Source organism: Cajanus cajan, chromosome 1, assembly GCF_000230855.2.
Source record: "Cajanus cajan strain Asha chromosome 1, NIPB_CcT2T_4, whole genome shotgun sequence".
Lineage (NCBI taxonomy): Eukaryota > Viridiplantae > Streptophyta > Magnoliopsida > Fabales > Fabaceae > Cajanus > Cajanus cajan.
This window is the reverse complement of record NC_138517.1, coordinates 22043507-22064341: the sequence shown is the minus strand read 5'-3', so window position 1 is coordinate 22064341 and position 20835 is coordinate 22043507. Positions and strand designations below refer to the sequence as shown.

Here is a 20835-nt window from a genome sequence, read left to right as displayed (position 1 = left end):
TCATGATCTGTTTCTCTGGTATGTATTCCAACCTCACTCACTTATGGATTTGAAACCTATCTTTTATTTTTGCATAAAGTTGAGATTTTTAACCCACCAATCTACCTTGATTTGTCAAAAAATGTTTGGAGTAGATTCACTTGTCAACCCATTTTTATTTTTATAACTTTTCTTATATTGTATTACTTTACTTTATAGTAGGGTATCACTTAAGTTTTAAATAAAATAATATTATAAATTTTGATCCTTTTGAAATTATGTTTGGTATTATAGTGTATATATGGATTTAATGAACGCAGTGTAAAATAGTTAACCAATAAAAAATTACTATTGATATAACTTTTTACACAATTATTATAAAATTAATAAATTATCATACAATATGATAGCCGTGTAAAACTCTTAGACACACAAACATTATATATAAAGTAAATAAGAAAAGAATTTTGTAATTATTAAATGAGTTGACTCATCAACTTGTTGATAAACTAGACAAGTTAAAAGTTTCATATAATTTAACCACCTTTTTAACATATCATATCATAGTGAAATGAATTGACCAATTAAAAGTTTCATATAATTTAACCACCTTTTCAACATATCATATCATGGTGAAATGAATTGACCCATTTTATTATCGTTAAGAATATCTTTAATACAAATAAAGAAAAATTATGCGAGATATTCCTCTCTTATATCTTACCTCACATAGCTACCATCGATTTATTTAATCATTAATAACAAGTAACAAGAAATATTGGTTGGTCTTGCATCATGTAATAATTTTTCCACCTATCAGACGCAATGTAACTTTCAGCCAAAGAATCTCATATATCTCGAATGATTAATTCTAACTCTCAACTAAAAATTGCATTGGTTTATAAATAAAGAAAATTAATGAAATATAACTCATGAAGGGTGTGAATGCATCAAAAATAGTAAGTCTTGAAAAGTTGAAACACTTTTACAGGCATGGTGTGAGGGAACCAAGAGACCCTTGGTCAGATGGACCTGAGAACATAACACAATGCCCAATTCCACCTGGAACAAGTTTCACCCAGAAGGTGGCCTTTACATTGGAAGAAGGAACTCTTTGGTGGCATGCACACAGCAGTTGGACTCGTGCCACTGTCCATGGTGCCATTCTCATTTTACCTGCCAATGGAACTTCATATCCTTTCCCTGAACCTTATGGACAAGAAATTCTTATCATTGGTTGGTAATTGTGTAATGAAAATTCCATTTAAATTTCCTATATATGTTCAATCACACACAACCTCTTGTGCTTTTGGTGTTCTTTTAGGAGAGTGGTATAAGGGAGATGTGATGCAGATCATCAATTCAGCCCTGGCAAATGGTGGCGAGCCCAATGCATCAGATGCTTACACCATCAATGGCCAACCTGGTGACTTGTATAATTGCTCAAGAGGTACATTAATGGTTAATGTCTTGAACATGGTTTTAAATTGCGGTTGCGGTCGCGGTTGCAGTTACTGTGGTTGCGGGTATTGCGGGTATTGCGATGCGGATTGCGTCTGTTGTGGTGTGAGATTATTAATTATTTTCACTAAATATAAAAAATTTATAATTATCAATATATATTTTATTTTTAAGGATTTATACATTTTAATTCCTTTTTTTTTAAAATATTCTATTATTTTAATGAATAATTTAATTTATTTTAAAATTATAGTATCAATTTATCGTATTGCGGATGTATTGCGGTACATTGCAGATGTGTTGCGGACGCAACACCGTTACGTTGCGAAAAAATGTGTGATTTTCAGTATCATCGCAATTGCGGTCCGATGCCGTTGCGGATAAGGCCGCAACAACAATATTGCGGCCGCAACACGTGTTGCGGTCCGCAATTTAAAACCATGGTCTTGAACATATTGAAGGGTTATGTCTTTGTACTTGTTTTTTGGGATATATTTATTAAAGCGGTGTATGATATTTTTGTTAGTGTATTTGTTTGATATATATATATATCAATTATCAAGAGGATGATTATATTTTATTATTTTATTAGAGATATTTTGTAAACTTATTTTTACAAGATATTATTCATTTTGAATTTATATCCTTTGACTTTATTTTTTGGTTATTACTTAAAAGACTTCTTACTAATAGAGTATGTATGTATTTTATAATTTTTTTTTATTTTTCTTCATATTTTAATCATGTGAAACTTTATTTGTATTGTAATATATATATATATATATATATATATATATATATATATATATATATATATATAGGAGGGTTCAAACGACACCGGTGTAACTTTTACTAAGTGTTACACCGCTCAATAACTTTATATTTAATGTGAATTTTGTAAATCCAACCGTTAGATGGAAAGTTCATATCTCTTAGATCATATATGTCAAATTTTGTTAAAATTGAACAACAACTTGAAAGTAATCAAAATGTTCATATTTTAGTATATTTTGAAATGTATATATTACGTCAATTTTGTTTTATGAGAATGAAGTATCAAATCATCTTAGATTAATATAAAATTTGATATATATGATCTAAGAGATATGAACTTTCAATCTAATGGTTGGATTTACAAAATTCACATTTAATATAAAGTTATTGAGCGGTGTAACACTTAGTTAAAGTTACACCGGTGTCGTTTGAACCCTCCTCATATATATATATATATATATATATATATATATATATATATATATATATATATATATATATATATATATATATATACACACCACAAAAGCTTAGCTATTAACTAAAGATATATGAATGATTTTTTTTATTTTTTTTTTCAGATTAAGTATCGATATAGTCTTAATAATTTCATAAATTTTACTTTTTAGTATTTATATTTAAAAATAATTTATTTTCATTTATATATATTTATACACACATAATTTTTTAATCCTATTATCTATTTATGATATAAATTAAAAAGTAAAGTTTATAAAATTATAAAAATTAAAAAAAACAAAAATAATATGCTTAGAAACTAAAATAAAATGTTTTTGACTAAATCAACTATAAAAAGTAAAGTTCTTGACAGTATATGGACTGAATGAGTATTTTTAAAGTTTTTGTTTTTTTTTTATTATAACCCTAATACTTCCCCTTTACACAAGTGCCCTTTGGTTTTGAAACACAGAATGCACAAGCCGGCATGAAAAACTAAAAAAGGCTATATTGGAAACACTACATTGTACAGTTTTTTGTCACGTAAAAAATATAGAAGGAAACCAGGAAGAAGAATAGAGAAAATTGTTAAAAGGGTCTCTAAGTAAATAATATTTATGAGGATTTGATATTTAACCATGGCCTAATGGCATCCTATGATCCATATATAGTTAACCTTACCTATATAATGAGATAAGAAAGTGTTATTGTTGTATTTCTAACAATTAATGGTGGTTGTCCTTAAAAAAAAATTGTACCGGAGAGACCGTATCGGTCACGTGGGCCAACACGTGCCATTTCGTCAGACACCCATGCATAGCCACGAACAAGCATCACTGTCAACGTCGGCTCGGCATGAGGCCGAGAACCGACATCAGTCTGGTTAATGCAAATGGACCATCACCATTCATCGAGTCGGCTCGGTCAGGTACCGTGCCGACATAGAACATACCGGAAGTATACAGGCTGCCGTATACGGACTAGACGGTTCAGTCATTTGCCGTTCCGACTAGTATTGATTAGCCGGCTCGGCCTCTTGCCGAAGGGTTAAGCAAGTCATAACAAGTAATCACAATCAAGAAAGGTAAGTACATGATTAAAGCCTAAACGACCAATTAGTACCGTATTACCTAATTTGGTAAATATCTGAGAGGGCCCATCACGCTCAGGCCCATGTCAGATGCTATAAATAGGTCACACGTAACAAGGTATGTCACTGTTCATTCATTACCCTAGAAAATCGTGCCCACACTGACTTAAGCATCGGAGTATCTTTTGCAGATACCTCCCCCTCCGAAGAATCCACCTAAAGCTCTCGTTCGGTCCTCATATTCCCCTGAAGATTACGAGTGTACCCTCAGACAGGTACATTTTGGCGCCCACCGTGGGGCCGAACCGATAGCTCTCGAGAAAGACGTATTCAACAGTTTCGACGTCATGGTGAAGACAAGGAAGACTAACGCTGAACACCAGTCCGAGGAGGAGCATCAGTCCGGGGCCGAAACGGTAGAGGAGACAAACTTGACCGATGTGGTACGACAAATGAAAGAGGAAATGATTGCCATGAAACAGCAGCGAGAGAGAGATGCCGCCGAAATGGCTGCATTGAGAGAAGAGAATGCTGCCCTGAAAAACCAATACCGAGATCCCACATGGAAACCATCCGAGACGACCCATACTCAGGGGTCGTTTCATTCACACGGACACCACACCCCTGCCAACCACACCTCTATTGCCACCCCAGCCGCTCATGCTTCAGCTAGTAGGCCGATACTGCCGATGCCGGCCGGAGCACATCGGCATCCCTTCACATCAAATATCATGCAGACCGCGCTTCTTGATCATTGGAAGTCGTTGCCTCTCGACAAGTACGATGGGACCACTGATCCCGATGAACACGTAGATGTGTTCTTGACTCAAGTCACCTTAAGCACAACCGATGATGCCGCCCTTTGTCGAATTTTCCCAACATCGCTAAAAGGACGAGCTCTGAGTTGGTTCACTCGGCTTCCGGCCAACTCAATTGATTCGTTTAGTACATTGGCCTCCCAATTCACAATTCAGTTTGCTACCAGTAGGCCTCACCAACTGACCTCGTTGGCTCTGGTAAGCATTCGTCAGGAGAAAAAGGAATCCCTTCGGACATTCATGAGCCGATTCAACAAGGCGGCATTGGAAATCCGAGACCTAAACCCGGCCGTCGCCCTGCATCATCTGACTACCGCCTTGAAGCCAGGTCCCTTCGCCAACAGTATTTGCAAGAAGCCACCATCCGACATGGATGACCTTCGGCGACGAGCCGATAAGTATATGCAAATGGAGGAGCTAGCTGAGTTCCGCAACCAAGCTAGAGCAGAAGTCGCGGCAAAGCCTGAAAGGCCAGTCGAGAATAATTTCCGAGGTCGCCCGAAAGAATTGGTACCTCGGGAGAGACCCCCTCGTGGGCCGAGGTATTCCCAATACACACCACTTAACACCAACAGAGCAGCCATACTCGAACAAGCGCTGGCCTCGGACGTGTTGGCCGTTCCAAAACGAGCTTCTACCCCCCCCAGGGCCGACACAACAAAATCTTGCCGCTACCACCGCAATCGAGGGCATTCGACAGAAGAATGTGCGGCTTTAAAAGACAAGATCGAAGACCTAATCAAACAGGGCCAGCTACAGGGTTTCATCGACCGACCGCACACAACTCGGCACGCCGACCGGTCAAGACGGCACGACCCTGAGCAAAGGAGAATGGAACCACGTCAGTATAGAGAACGGAGCCGGTCCAGAGAAAGACGAGATGTCGAACCCTCGTCACAGCCTCGGCGAGTCATCAATACCATTGCAGGTGGATTTGCTGGTGGTGGCTCATCTTCCTCATCGCAACGGAGGCATCTACGGGCCGTTCGGCATGTTCACGCCGTTGAAACAGTCCGTCGGCAATTACCTACTATCACCTTTACCGAAGCCGATTTCAAAGGCATTGATCCGGAGCAAGATGACCCAATGGTAATCAGTGTAGAAATCCATAACTGCATTGTGCGTAAAACGTTGGTAGATCAGGGAAGCTCGGCAGATATCTTGTACTGGAACACGTTCAAACAGTTGGGTATTCCAGAATCCGAATTGGTCCCCTACAACGAGCCACTGGTGGGGTTCTCTGGTGAGCGAGTGAAGACAAAGGGGTATATCAAGCTGTCCACACGGTTCGGATTTGATGAAGCTGATCACCGCGATATCCCAGTCAAGTATGTAGTGGTGCACGCCAACACATCTTATAATATTCTGCTAGGACGACCGTCCTTGAATCGGCTCGGAGCCATTGTCTCCACTCCTCATCTGGCCATGAAGTTCCCGGCTGAGTCCGGACGAATCGTCACCATACACGCTGACCAAAAAACGGCGCGCGAATGTTATTTTAGTAGCTTAAGGTTGCCGAGAATGGAGGAGCCAACCGAACCGAGAAGGGTGCACTCGGTTTCGCAGCAGTCGGCCATCGACCTCGATCCACGAATCGATCAGGAGGAGAGGGTAGAGCCCATTGAAGACAAACAACCCTTCCAAGTAGGAACGGCACAATCCCAAGTTACTTACTTGGGAACCTATTTAACCGAAGGGGAGCGCCTAGCCATTCAGCGTGTGGTCCTCGAGAATAGAGACTTGTTCGCCTGGCACCCATCTGATATGCCTGGCATTGACCCCAATTTCCTGTGCCACAAGCTCTCCGTTAGCAAAGAGGCTAGGCCGATTGCTCAACGGCGCCGAAAAACGGGGGAAGAAAGAAAAACCGCCATCGAAGCAGAGGTGACCAAGTTGCTAGACGCTCAGTTTATCCGAGAGGTGCACTACACGACTTGGCTGGCTAACGTGGTCATGGTTAGAAAGTCAAATGGGAAATGGCGTATGTGCACCGATTATACCAATTTAAATAAAGCATGCCCAAAAGACGCCTACCCACTCCCGAACATCGATCGGCTCGTCGATGGGGCATCCGGCCACAAATTCTTGTCTTTTCTGGATGCTTACTCGGGATACAACCAGATCCGGATGCACCCCCAAGACGAAGAAAAAACGGCATTCATCACCGAAACAGCCAATTACTGTTACCGGGTGATGCCGTTCGGATTAAAAAATGCCGGGGCCACATATCAGCGTTTGATGAATAAAATCTTCCACAACCAGATCGGCCGAAGCATGGAAGTATATGTTGATGATATGGTGGTAAAATCAAGTGATGAATCGGCACATACGCATGACTTGGCCGAAGTGTTTCACGCGCTTCGCCAACATCAGATGAGACTCAACCCCGACAAGTGCGTATTCGGGGTCTCAGGCGGCAAGTTCTTAGGGTTTATGTTGTCCAGTCGCGGCATTGAAGCAAATCCTGACAAGTGCCAAGCCATTCTAAGCATGAAAAGCCCAAGTACCCTGAAAGAAGTTCAGAAGTTGGCAGGCCGGCTCACTTCGCTCTCCCGCTTTCTTCCTTGCCTAGCTGAGATAGCTAGACCCATCCTCCTCCTGCTCAAGAAGACCGAGCGATTCAAGTGGACCCAGGAGTGTGAAACATCATTCCAACATTTCAAGCAGCGCCTTAGTACACCCCCGGTCCTTTCCAAACCAGTTGCCAACGTTGACATGATTATATACTTAGCGGTTTCCGACAGCTCAATTAGCGCTGCGCTAATACAAGAAAACCGAGAAGAGCAACAACTAGTGTATTTCATCAGTCGGACTTTGCAGGAGGCCGAACGACGATACCAGTTAATTGAAAAGGTAGCCTTAGGACTCATCTACACTGCTCGTCGACTGAGACAATACTTTCATAGCCACAAGATAATTGTTCGGACCGATTGTCCAGTGGCAAAAGTATTAAGAAAACCAGAGATTGCCGGCCGAATGATGGCATGGTCGGTCGAGTTGTCAGAGTTCGATTTGTCCTTTGAGCCGAGAGGTCCAATCAAGTCGCAGCACTTGGCTGATTTTGTTAACGAGCTTACCCCTTCGGGGTGTTTTGAAGACGAATCATGGACCTTGCATGTCGATGGGTCTTCTAACGCCCAAGGCAGCGGAGCAGGAGTGATACTGGCTAGTCCCTCAGGCGTCACAATTGAGCAGTCCCTCCGGTTCGGTTTTCGTGCCTCCAATAACCAAGCGGAATACGAGGCCCTACTAGCTGGGATGCGGTTGGCAACCGAGATGGATGTGAAGCGATTCATATGCTGGACCGACTCAAAGATAGTGGCCGAGCAGGTCAATGATAATTTCCAAGTTAAAGATGCGAACTTATTACAATACTATCATCTATTCCAAAAATTGAAGGATGAATTCAGTGAGGTTCAGGTTCGCCATGTTTTGCGTAGCAATAATGAACGAGCGGATCAGTTAGCTCGGCTCGCCAGCAGCCGGAAGCCGGGACAGCTGCGCACCACTATTCATCTTGAAGTTCCCTCCCCAAGCGTAACAACCGAGTGCATGGCAATAGATGAATCACCCTCATGGACCACACCCATTCGGAACTATATCACTAACGGCGCAGTACCAGCCGACCCGATGGAAGCTAAGAAGTTGCGAACACAGGCGGCTCGGTACTCCATGATAGCCGAGGACCTCTACAGACGGGGGTTCTCCACCCCGCTGCTCAAATGCATAGAAAGTCACCAAGCAGATTACGTGATGAGGGAAGTCCATGAGGGTATTTGTGGCTCCCATTCCGGAGGACGAACCTTAGCAGCTAAAGTCTTGCGGGCCGGTTATTATTGGCCAACTCTGAAGGGGGACTGCGCCGACTTTGTCAAAAAATGTGTTCAGTGCCAAAAATACGGGAACCTCATCCATGCTTCAGCTGCTGAACTGCATAGCATCAGCTCTCCATGGCCGTTTACTTTATGGGGCATTGATGTACTCGGCCCATTTCCGGTGGCGAAGGGACAAGTTAAGTTTCTCCTCGTAGCTGTCGATTACTTCACAAAGTGGATTGAGGCCGAGCCGCTTGCCTGCATCTCCGCCGCTAATGTCCAGAAATTTGTCTGGAAGAACATAGTTACCCGTTTCGGCATCCCATATGCCATCATCTCGGATAACGGCTTACAATTCGCGGACAAAAAGTTCAACTCTTTCCTTGAAAACCTTGGCATCCGGCATAAGTTTACATCAGTTGAACACCCCCAGTCGAACGGCCAGGCCGAAGCAGCCAATAAGGTTATCCTCACCGAATTAAAGAAACGGCTCGGTTCGGCAAAAGGGGCATGGGCCGAAGAGTTGCCAGAGGTCCTTTGGGCGTATCGATGTACACCACAATCAACAACAAAAGAGACACCCTTTCGCCTGACTTACGGCGCAGACGCCATGATCCCGGTTGAAGTCGGAGAGCCATCATTCCGAAGACAGCACTTCCATGAGGAGTCCAACAATGCTTCGCTCCGAGCCGAGCTCGATGTCCTCGATGAAGCACGGGAAAAAGCACAGATTGTGGCCGAGGCATGTAAACAACGCATGACACGCCGTTTCAATTCAAGTGTTAAGCCGAGAACATTTCACGAAGGTAATCTTGTATGGAGAGCAACCGGGTCAGCCAGACGCAACTCTTCAGAAGGAAAGCTATCAGCTAACTGGGACGGCCCTTTCCGGATACGGCATGTCCTCAACAATGGAGCGTACAAGTTAGAAGAGTTGTCCGGCAAGGTCGTTCCTCGGACATGGAACTCTACGCACTTGAAGACTTACTATAGCTAGTTGCCTATTTTCACAAACTTGTAAGCGTTGTAAGGGTGCACTCTTTTCCTTGAACCGGTCTTTTTCCCTCTTAAAAAATAGTGAAAAGAGGTTTTGGCCGGCAAGGTTTTTAACGAGACATCCATTTATCAATAACAACACGATTCAATCACTCATGCTTTAATTAAATTATTCAAGTCTTCCCTCCCGAGACGTCTCTCGGCCAAGGATGTGGCTTTAATTAATTATTCAAGTCTTCCCTCCCGAGATGTCTCTCGGCCAAGGATGTGGCTTTAATTAAATTATTCAAGTCTTCCCTCCCGAGATGTCTCTCGGCCAAGGATGTGGCTTTAATTAAATTATTCAAGTCTTCCCTCCCGAGATGTCTCTCGGCCAAGGATGTGGCTTTAATTAATTATTCAAGTCTTCCCTCCCGAGATGTCTCTCGGCCAAGGATGTGGCTTTAATTAAATTATTCAAGTCTTCCCTCCCGAGATGTCTCTCGGCCAAGGATGTGGCTTTAATTAAATTATTCAAGTCTTCCTTCCCGAGATATCTCTCGACCAAGGAGACGGCTCATGCAAATTAAGTTGTTAATCACCACAAGAGTTCACGCCAGTTATAACATAAAGGACGGAGAAATTTCATTAAAAAAAGAAAGGTACATTATCAATAGGCGCTATCGGCCCCATAATACAAAAGAAACATTTAAGACGCTACTTCTGCCTCCCCCTGAACTGGACCATCCTCAGGTGCAGCCTCCTCGTTCAGAGTCTCCTCTTCGTTTGGCCCAACTGGCCGAACCGGAGCCTCCTCGTCGGCTTCCTGATCAGGTGGAATGGAGGTCATATCCACTAACTTCCCTTGGAAAAAATCTTTTGTCATGTCCAGGTGGAAGTCAGGGGGAAAGTCACCGAAGTAGCAAGCCTGCCGAGCAGCTTGAGCAAAACCGGCCTGATGCTGACTGAGAACCTTGGCGCGCGCCTTCTCCTGATAAGCACCAAAGGCAGCCTTTTCAGCATCCAGCTCCTTGCTCAGAGCTGTCACCTTATCAGTCTCGCCCTTCAGAGCAAGTTCGAGACGCTGTACCTTTAAGGCCAAGTCATCAGCGGTTCTTCCTCGGCGATCCATCTCGGACTGATACTTGCTACTAGCCGTCTGGGCGTCGGTCAAAGCAGCCAGTGTCTCTTGAAGAGACTTCTCCTGCTCAGCTAGCTGTTTGCGCAACTCATCCGCCTCACCGTTCGGCTGCATGACAATACTCTGTGCCATGGCCACAGCGCGCACTTGGAACTCACAAAAGAAGCTCCATTTCTGCGCCGAACTCATTCGGCTCAGCAGCCCCTGCCCTACCTCGGAGGTCAGGTCTTGACTCAGGAAATCCTGAGCGTTAACATTGCCAGCCAAGAAACTTGGTGCCGACAAGCTTTCGGGAACAGGGGGGCTAACCACTCGGCGCTGTTTTGCCCGGCGACTCTCCTCCTCGGCCCTAGAGTCAGGCCTTCTTTTTTCAGGATGGGGCCGGGTGGTCTTCTTCGGCCGAGACGTGGGTCCGACCCCACTACCTTGACCAGCTGGTTGATTCACGCGCGCGGCCGGCGCAGGCCTATTCGCGGTGTTCGACGCAAGTTGGTTCCGAAGCAAGTTGCGGATATCCAAATCGTCATGACCCGCCATTATACCTGCACATCATTAGTCAAAATCAATGATAACACTTGAATTCAAACAAGTAGGAAAAGTACTATACCGATCAATTCTTCGACCACATCGGCCGAATCAAACAATCGGACAAGAGGACGGCATGGTAAGGGCCGAGGCAACTTGTTTAACAAATCAAGACTTCCTCTCTCCTCTGGGGACATGCGTGACTTGGAAACCGTGTCATACTTGCGCGGCTTCCGGGTCCAGTAGAAGGGAAATAGTGGATTTCCCTCAGCGTCAAAGAAATACTTATTCCCTGGTTCCGGCCGAATCATCACCTTCATAAATCCCACTTTAAATTTTTTGTAGGAGGTGGTGAAAGGTTGTAGTAGACAATCACTGTGGCGAATCAAAGACAGCCACTTGGCCTTCCTCGTCGGCCGAGAAGTATAGAAGTGCAGAAATAGATGTGGAGTAGGAGAAAGACCGAGACCCAGACACAAATGCCTGAACCCTTGCATAGCGGCCCAGGTGTTCGGGTGAAGTTGACTCGGCGCCACATTCAAAAGCCGAAGTATACCCATAAAGTAATCGTCAAATGGGAGAGATATCTTCAAATCCCGGAACATATAATCATACACATAGAAAAAGGGGTATTTAGAAGTCCCCTGACTCAAATAAACAAAATCAGGATTGGACACCCCGTCGCCTCGGCATGGTTGAAAGAAGATGGCCGAAGGCTCCTCATCTTCAGGAAAGTCCAAAAACTTCACGGCCGATACAAAATCCACCAGAGATTTTTTACTTGTATACCGAGAGTATACACTACCAACCTCACCGTGCACCCACGAATATCCGGGAGTTGATATTGGAGGGAACACTCTTGATGATTCTCCACCCCGACTAGGTTGCTCATCGGAATCTACAGCCGATGCCGACTCATTCCCGCTTTGCGACCGACCGGACCCCGAAACCGACTCTGTGGAATCGTCCCTATTTGAAGCTGAAGCCGACGCTACCTCCTGGTGCGGCGTCGTCCTTAACCTAGATACCTCTTCGTCCCCAGAGGAGTCAACATGAACAATGTCCGGGTTAGACATTACGTACCTGATGATTGAACTTGACCAATTGCTGTTGAGTACTCAAAACGCTCTCAGATATCTTCGGCTCGGAGCAGCTAGTAAGTTTGCGTGTGGCAATCCTTCCTCCTACACACTTATTTATAGGCGTTCTTAATAGGCAACTGAAGAGACACCCCCTCGTGCCTACCGTTGGATCATTTAGATCCAACGGTCTAGGGCGCGCAACTCTTCATATCCCACCATAACTTCCCGCGTACGCCATCAAATACCCAACGGTTACAACTCTTCATATCCCACCATCAGTTGTAACCCTTAGCTTCTTCTTCACGACACCGACTGAAAAATTCTCTTTTTATTTCATTAACCTTTCGCGTCACTTCGTTCCTCAAAGGCTGGGGGGCTTGTGTACCGGAGAGACCGTATCGGTCACGTGGGCCAACACGTGCCATTTCGTCAGACACCCATGCATAGCCACGAACAAGCATCACTGTCAACGTCGGCTCGGCATGAGGCCGAGAACCGACATCAGTCTGGTTAATGCAAATGGACCATCACCATTCATCGAGTCGGCTCGGTCAGGTACCGTGCCGACATAGAACATACCGGAAGTATACAGGCTGCCGTATACGGACTAGACGGTTCAGTCATTTGCCGTTCCGACTAGTATTGATTAGCCGGCTCGGCCTCTTGCCGAAGGGTTAAGCAAGTCATAACAAGTAATCACAATCAAGAAAGGTAAGTACATGATTAAAGCCTAAACGACCAATTAGTACCGTATTACCTAATTTGGTAAATATCTGAGAGGGCCCATCACGCTCAGGCCCATGTCAGATGCTATAAATAGGTCACACGTAACAAGGTATGTCACTGTTCATTCATTACCCTAGAAAATCGTGCCCACACTGACTTAAGCATCGGAGTATCTTTTGCAGATACCTCCCCCTCCGAAGAATCCACCTAAAGCTCTCGTTCGGTCCTCATATTCCCCTGAAGATTACGAGTGTACCCTCAGACAGGTACATTTTGGCGCCCACCGTGGGGCCGAACCGATAGCTCTCGAGAAAGACGTATTCAACAGTTTCGACGTCATGGTGAAGACAAGGAAGACTAACGCTGAACACCAGTCCGAGGAGGAGCATCAGTCCGGGGCCGAAACGGTAGAGGAGACAAACTTGACCGATGTGGTACGACAAATGAAAGAGGAAATGATTGCCATGAAACAGCAGCGAGAGAGAGATGCCGCCGAAATGGCTGCATTGAGAGAAGAGAATGCTGCCCTGAAAAACCAATACCGAGATCCCACATGGAAACCATCCGAGACGACCCATACTCAGGGGTCGTTTCATTCACACGGACACCACACCCCTGCCAACCACACCTCTATTGCCACCCCAGCCGCTCATGCTTCAGCTAGTAGGCCGATACTGCCGATGCCGGCCGGAGCACATCGGCATCCCTTCACATCAAATATCATGCAGACCGCGCTTCTTGATCATTGGAAGTCGTTGCCTCTCGACAAGTACGATGGGACCACTGATCCCGATGAACACGTAGATGTGTTCTTGACTCAAGTCACCTTAAGCACAACCGATGATGCCGCCCTTTGTCGAATTTTCCCAACATCGCTAAAAGGACGAGCTCTGAGTTGGTTCACTCGGCTTCCGGCCAACTCAATTGATTCGTTTAGTACATTGGCCTCCCAATTCACAATTCAGTTTGCTACCAGTAGGCCTCACCAACTGACCTCGTTGGCTCTGGTAAGCATTCGTCAGGAGAAAAAGGAATCCCTTCGGACATTCATGAGCCGATTCAACAAGGCGGCATTGGAAATCCGAGACCTAAACCCGGCCGTCGCCCTGCATCATCTGACTACCGCCTTGAAGCCAGGTCCCTTCGCCAACAGTATTTGCAAGAAGCCACCATCCGACATGGATGACCTTCGGCGACGAGCCGATAAGTATATGCAAATGGAGGAGCTAGCTGAGTTCCGCAACCAAGCTAGAGCAGAAGTCGCGGCAAAGCCTGAAAGGCCAGTCGAGAATAATTTCCGAGGTCGCCCGAAAGAATTGGTACCTCGGGAGAGACCCCCTCGTGGGCCGAGGTATTCCCAATACACACCACTTAACACCAACAGAGCAGCCATACTCGAACAAGCGCTGGCCTCGGACGTGTTGGCCGTTCCAAAACGAGCTTCTACCCCCCCCAGGGCCGACACAACAAAATCTTGCCGCTACCACCGCAATCGAGGGCATTCGACAGAAGAATGTGCGGCTTTAAAAGACAAGATCGAAGACCTAATCAAACAGGGCCAGCTACAGGGTTTCATCGACCGACCGCACACAACTCGGCACGCCGACCGGTCAAGACGGCACGACCCTGAGCAAAGGAGAATGGAACCACGTCAGTATAGAGAACGGAGCCGGTCCAGAGAAAGACGAGATGTCGAACCCTCGTCACAGCCTCGGCGAGTCATCAATACCATTGCAGGTGGATTTGCTGGTGGTGGCTCATCTTCCTCATCGCAACGGAGGCATCTACGGGCCGTTCGGCATGTTCACGCCGTTGAAACAGTCCGTCGGCAATTACCTACTATCACCTTTACCGAAGCCGATTTCAAAGGCATTGATCCGGAGCAAGATGACCCAATGGTAATCAGTGTAGAAATCCATAACTGCATTGTGCGTAAAACGTTGGTAGATCAGGGAAGCTCGGCAGATATCTTGTACTGGAACACGTTCAAACAGTTGGGTATTCCAGAATCCGAATTGGTCCCCTACAACGAGCCACTGGTGGGGTTCTCTGGTGAGCGAGTGAAGACAAAGGGGTATATCAAGCTGTCCACACGGTTCGGATTTGATGAAGCTGATCACCGCGATATCCCAGTCAAGTATGTAGTGGTGCACGCCAACACATCTTATAATATTCTGCTAGGACGACCGTCCTTGAATCGGCTCGGAGCCATTGTCTCCACTCCTCATCTGGCCATGAAGTTCCCGGCTGAGTCCGGACGAATCGTCACCATACACGCTGACCAAAAAACGGCGCGCGAATGTTATTTTAGTAGCTTAAGGTTGCCGAGAATGGAGGAGCCAACCGAACCGAGAAGGGTGCACTCGGTTTCGCAGCAGTCGGCCATCGACCTCGATCCACGAATCGATCAGGAGGAGAGGGTAGAGCCCATTGAAGACAAACAACCCTTCCAAGTAGGAACGGCACAATCCCAAGTTACTTACTTGGGAACCTATTTAACCGAAGGGGAGCGCCTAGCCATTCAGCGTGTGGTCCTCGAGAATAGAGACTTGTTCGCCTGGCACCCATCTGATATGCCTGGCATTGACCCCAATTTCCTGTGCCACAAGCTCTCCGTTAGCAAAGAGGCTAGGCCGATTGCTCAACGGCGCCGAAAAACGGGGGAAGAAAGAAAAACCGCCATCGAAGCAGAGGTGACCAAGTTGCTAGACGCTCAGTTTATCCGAGAGGTGCACTACACGACTTGGCTGGCTAACGTGGTCATGGTTAGAAAGTCAAATGGGAAATGGCGTATGTGCACCGATTATACCAATTTAAATAAAGCATGCCCAAAAGACGCCTACCCACTCCCGAACATCGATCGGCTCGTCGATGGGGCATCCGGCCACAAATTCTTGTCTTTTCTGGATGCTTACTCGGGATACAACCAGATCCGGATGCACCCCCAAGACGAAGAAAAAACGGCATTCATCACCGAAACAGCCAATTACTGTTACCGGGTGATGCCGTTCGGATTAAAAAATGCCGGGGCCACATATCAGCGTTTGATGAATAAAATCTTCCACAACCAGATCGGCCGAAGCATGGAAGTATATGTTGATGATATGGTGGTAAAATCAAGTGATGAATCGGCACATACGCATGACTTGGCCGAAGTGTTTCACGCGCTTCGCCAACATCAGATGAGACTCAACCCCGACAAGTGCGTATTCGGGGTCTCAGGCGGCAAGTTCTTAGGGTTTATGTTGTCCAGTCGCGGCATTGAAGCAAATCCTGACAAGTGCCAAGCTATTCTAAGCATGAAAAGCCCAAGTACCCTGAAAGAAGTTCAGAAGTTGGCAGGCCGGCTCACTTCGCTCTCCCGCTTTCTTCCTTGCCTAGCTGAGATAGCTAGACCCATCCTCCTCCTGCTCAAGAAGACCGAGCGATTCCAGTGGACCCAGGAGTGTGAAACATCATTCCAACATTTCAAGCAGCGCCTTAGTACACCCCCGGTCCTTTCCAAACCAGTTGCCAACGTTGACATGATTATATACTTAGCGGTTTCCGACAGCTCAATTAGCGCTGCGCTAATACAAGAAAACCGAGAAGAGCAACAACTAGTGTATTTCATCAGTCGGACTTTGCAGGAGGCCGAACGACGATACCAGTTAATTGAAAAGGTAGCCTTAGGACTCATCTACACTGCTCGTCGACTGAGACAATACTTTCATAGCCACAAGATAATTGTTCGGACCGATTGTCCAGTGGCAAAAGTATTAAGAAAACCAGAGATTGCCGGCCGAATGATGGCATGGTCGGTCGAGTTGTCAGAGTTCGATTTGTCCTTTGAGCCGAGAGGTCCAATCAAGTCGCAGCACTTGGCTGATTTTGTTAACGAGCTTACCCCTTCGGGGTGTTTTGAAGACGAATCATGGACCTTGCATGTCGATGGGTCTTCTAACGCCCAAGGCAGCGGAGCAGGAGTGATACTGGCTAGTCCCTCAGGCGTCACAATTGAGCAGTCCCTCCGGTTCGGTTTTCGTGCCTCCAATAACCAAGCGGAATACGAGGCCCTACTAGCTGGGATGCGGTTGGCAACCGAGATGGATGTGAAGCGAGTCATATGCTGGACCGACTCAAAGATAGTGGCCGAGCAGGTCAATGATAATTTCCAAGTTAAAGATGCGAACTTATTACAATACCATCATCTATTCCAAAAATTGAAGGATGAATTCAGTGAGGTTCAGGTTCGCCATGTTTTGCGTAGCAATAATGAACGAGCGGATCAGTTAGCTCGGCTCGCCAGCAGCCGGAAGCCGGGACAGCTGCGCACCACTATTCATCTTGAAGTTCCCTCCCCAAGCGTAACAACCGAGTGCATGGCAATAGATGAATCACCCTCATGGACCACACCCATTCGGAACTATATCACTAACGGCGCAGTACCAGCCGACCCGATGGAAGCTAAGAAGTTGCGAACACAGGCGGCTCGGTACTCCATGATAGCCGAGGACCTCTACAGACGGGGGTTCTCCACCCCGCTGCTCAAATGCATAGAAAGTCACCAAGCAGATTACGTGATGAGGGAAGTCCATGAGGGTATTTGTGGCTCCCATTCCGGAGGACGAACCTTAGCAGCTAAAGTCTTGCGGGCCGGTTATTATTGGCCAACTCTGAAGGGGGACTGCGCCGACTTTGTCAAAAAATGTGTTCAGTGCCAAAAATACGGGAACCTCATCCATGCTTCAGCTGCTGAACTGCATAGCATCAGCTCTCCATGGCCGTTTACTTTATGGGGCATTGATGTACTCGGCCCATTTCCGGTGGCGAAGGGACAAGTTAAGTTTCTCCTCGTAGCTGTCGATTACTTCACAAAGTGGATTGAGGCCGAGCCGCTTGCCTGCATCTCCGCCGCTAATGTCCAGAAATTTGTCTGGAAGAACATAGTTACCCGTTTCGGCATCCCATATGCCATCATCTCGGATAACGGCTTACAATTCGCGGACAAAAAGTTCAACTCTTTCCTTGAAAACCTTGGCATCCGGCATAAGTTTACATCAGTTGAACACCCCCAGTCGAACGGCCAGGCCGAAGCAGCCAATAAGGTTATCCTCACCGAATTAAAGAAACGGCTCGGTTCGGCAAAAGGGGCATGGGCCGAAGAGTTGCCAGAGGTCCTTTGGGCGTATCGATGTACACCACAATCAACAACAAAAGAGACACCCTTTCGCCTGACTTACGGCGCAGACGCCATGATCCCGGTTGAAGTCGGAGAGCCATCATTCCGAAGACAGCACTTCCATGAGGAGTCCAACAATGCTTCGCTCCGAGCCGAGCTCGATGTCCTCGATGAAGCACGGGAAAAAGCACAGATTGTGGCCGAGGCATGTAAACAACGCATGACACGCCGTTTCAATTCAAGTGTTAAGCCGAGAACATTTCACGAAGGTAATCTTGTATGGAGAGCAACCGGGTCAGCCAGACGCAACTCTTCAGAAGGAAAGCTATCAGCTAACTGGGACGGCCCTTTCCGGATACGGCATGTCCTCAACAATGGAGCGTACAAGTTAGAAGAGTTGTCCGGCAAGGTCGTTCCTCGGACATGGAACTCTACGCACTTGAAGACTTACTATAGCTAGTTGCCTATTTTCACAAACTTGTAAGCGTTGTAAGGGTGCACTCTTTTCCTTGAACCGGTCTTTTTCCCTCTTAAAAAATAGTGAAAAGAGGTTTTGGCCGGCAAGGTTTTTAACGAGACATCCATTTATCAATAACAACACGATTCAATCACTCATGCTTTAATTAAATTATTCAAGTCTTCCCTCCCGAGACGTCTCTCGGCCAAGGATGTGGCTTTAATTAATTATTCAAGTCTTCCCTCCCGAGATGTCTCTCGGCCAAGGATGTGGCTTTAATTAAATTATTCAAGTCTTCCCTCCCGAGATGTCTCTCGGCCAAGGATGTGGCTTTAATTAAATTATTCAAGTCTTCCCTCCCGAGATGTCTCTCGGCCAAGGATGTGGCTTTAATTAATTATTCAAGTCTTCCCTCCCGAGATGTCTCTCGGCCAAGGATGTGGCTTTAATTAAATTATTCAAGTCTTCCCTCCCGAGATGTCTCTCGGCCAAGGATGTGGCTTTAATTAAATTATTCAAGTCTTCCTTCCCGAGATATCTCTCGACCAAGGAGACGGCTCATGCAAATTAAGTTGTTAATCACCACAAGAGTTCACGCCAGTTATAACATAAAGGACGGAGAAATTTCATTAAAAAAAGAAAGGTACATTATCAATAGGCGCTATCGGCCCCATAATACAAAAGAAACATTTAAGACGCTACTTCTGCCTCCCCCTGAACTGGACCATCCTCAGGTGCAGCCTCCTCGTTCAGAGTCTCCTCTTCGTTTGGCCCAACTGGCCGAACCGGAGCCTCCTCGTCGGCTTCCTGATCAGGTGGAATGGAGGTCATATCCACTAACTTCCCTTGGAAAAAATCTTTTGTCATGTCCAGGTGGAAGTCAGGGGGAAAGTCACCGAAGTAGCAAGCCTGCCGAGCAGCTTGAGCAAAACCGGCCTGATGCTGACTGAGAACCTTGGCGCGCGCCTTCTCCTGATAAGCACCAAAGGCAGCCTTTTCAGCATCCAGCTCCTTGCTCAGAGCTGTCACCTTATCAGTCTCGCCCTTCAGAGCAAGTTCGAGACGCTGTACCTTTAAGGCCAAGTCATCAGCGGTTCTTCCTCGGCGATCCATCTCGGACTGATACTTGCTACTAGCCGTCTGGGCGTCGGTCAAAGCAGCCAGTGTCTCTTGAAGAGACTTCTCCTGCTCAGCTAGCTGTTTGCGCAACTCATCCGCCTCACCGTTCGGCTGCATGACAATACTCTGTGCCATGGCCACAGCGCGCACTTGGAACTCACAAAAGAAGCTCCATTTCTGCGCCGAACTCATTCGGCTCAGCAGCCCCTGCCCTACCTCGGAGGTCAGGTCTTGACTCAGGAAATCCTGAGCGTTAACATTGCCAGCCAAGAAACTTGGTGCCGACAAGCTTTCGGGAACAGGGGGGCTAACCACTCGGCGCTGTTTTGCCCGGCGACTCTCCTCCTCGGCCCTAGAGTCAGGCCTTCTTTTTTCAGGATGGGGCCGGGTGGTCTTCTTCGGCCGAGACGTGGGTCCGACCCCACTACCTTGACCAGCTGGTTGATTCACGCGCGCGGCCGGCGCAGGCCTATTCGCGGTGTTCGACGCAAGTTGGTTCCGAAGCAAGTTGCGGATATCCAAATCGTCATGACCCGCCATTATACCTGCACATCATTAGTCAAAATCAATGATAACACTTGAATTCAAACAAGTAGGAAAAGTACTATACCGATCAATTCTTCGACCACATCGGCCGAATCAAACAATCGGACAAGAGGACGGCATGGTAAGGGCCGAGGCAACTTGTTTAACAAATCAAGACTTCCTCTCTCCTCTGGGGACATGCGTGACTTGGAAACCGTGTCATACTTGCGCGGCTTCCGGGTCCAGTAGAAGGGAAATAGTGGATTTCCCTCAGCGTCAAAGAAATACTTATTCCCTGGTTCCGGCCGAATCATCACCTTCATAAATCCCACTTTAAATTTTTTGTAGGAGGTGGTGAAAGGTTGTAGTAGACAATCACTGTGGCGAATCAAAGACAGCCACTTGGCCTTCCTCGTCGGCCGAGAAGTATAGAAGTGCAGAAATAGATGTGGAGTAGGAGAAAGACCGAGACCCAGACACAAATGCCTGAACCCTTGCATAGCGGCCCAGGTGTTCGGGTGAAGTTGACTCGGCGCCACATTCAAAAGCCGAAGTATACCCATAAAGTAATCGTCAAATGGGAGAGATATCTTCAAATCCCGGAACATATAATCATACACATAGAAAAAGGGGTATTTAGAAGTCCCCTGACTCAAATAAACAAAATCAGGATTGGACACCCCGTCGCCTCGGCATGGTTGAAAGAAGATGGCCGAAGGCTCCTCATC

General features: G+C 46.4%; 1 non-coding gene across 1 annotated transcript; it reads left to right on the top strand.

Moving 5' to 3' along the window:
- Positions 1–759: 759 nt before the first annotated feature.
- LOC109806227 (uncharacterized) lies at positions 760–1618 on the top strand. The gene is made up of 2 exons (XR_003804754.2): positions 760–1215; positions 1304–1618. It is a non-coding gene; the product is annotated as an uncharacterized LOC109806227 (transcript).
- The last annotated feature ends 19217 nt before the right edge of the window (positions 1619–20835 follow it).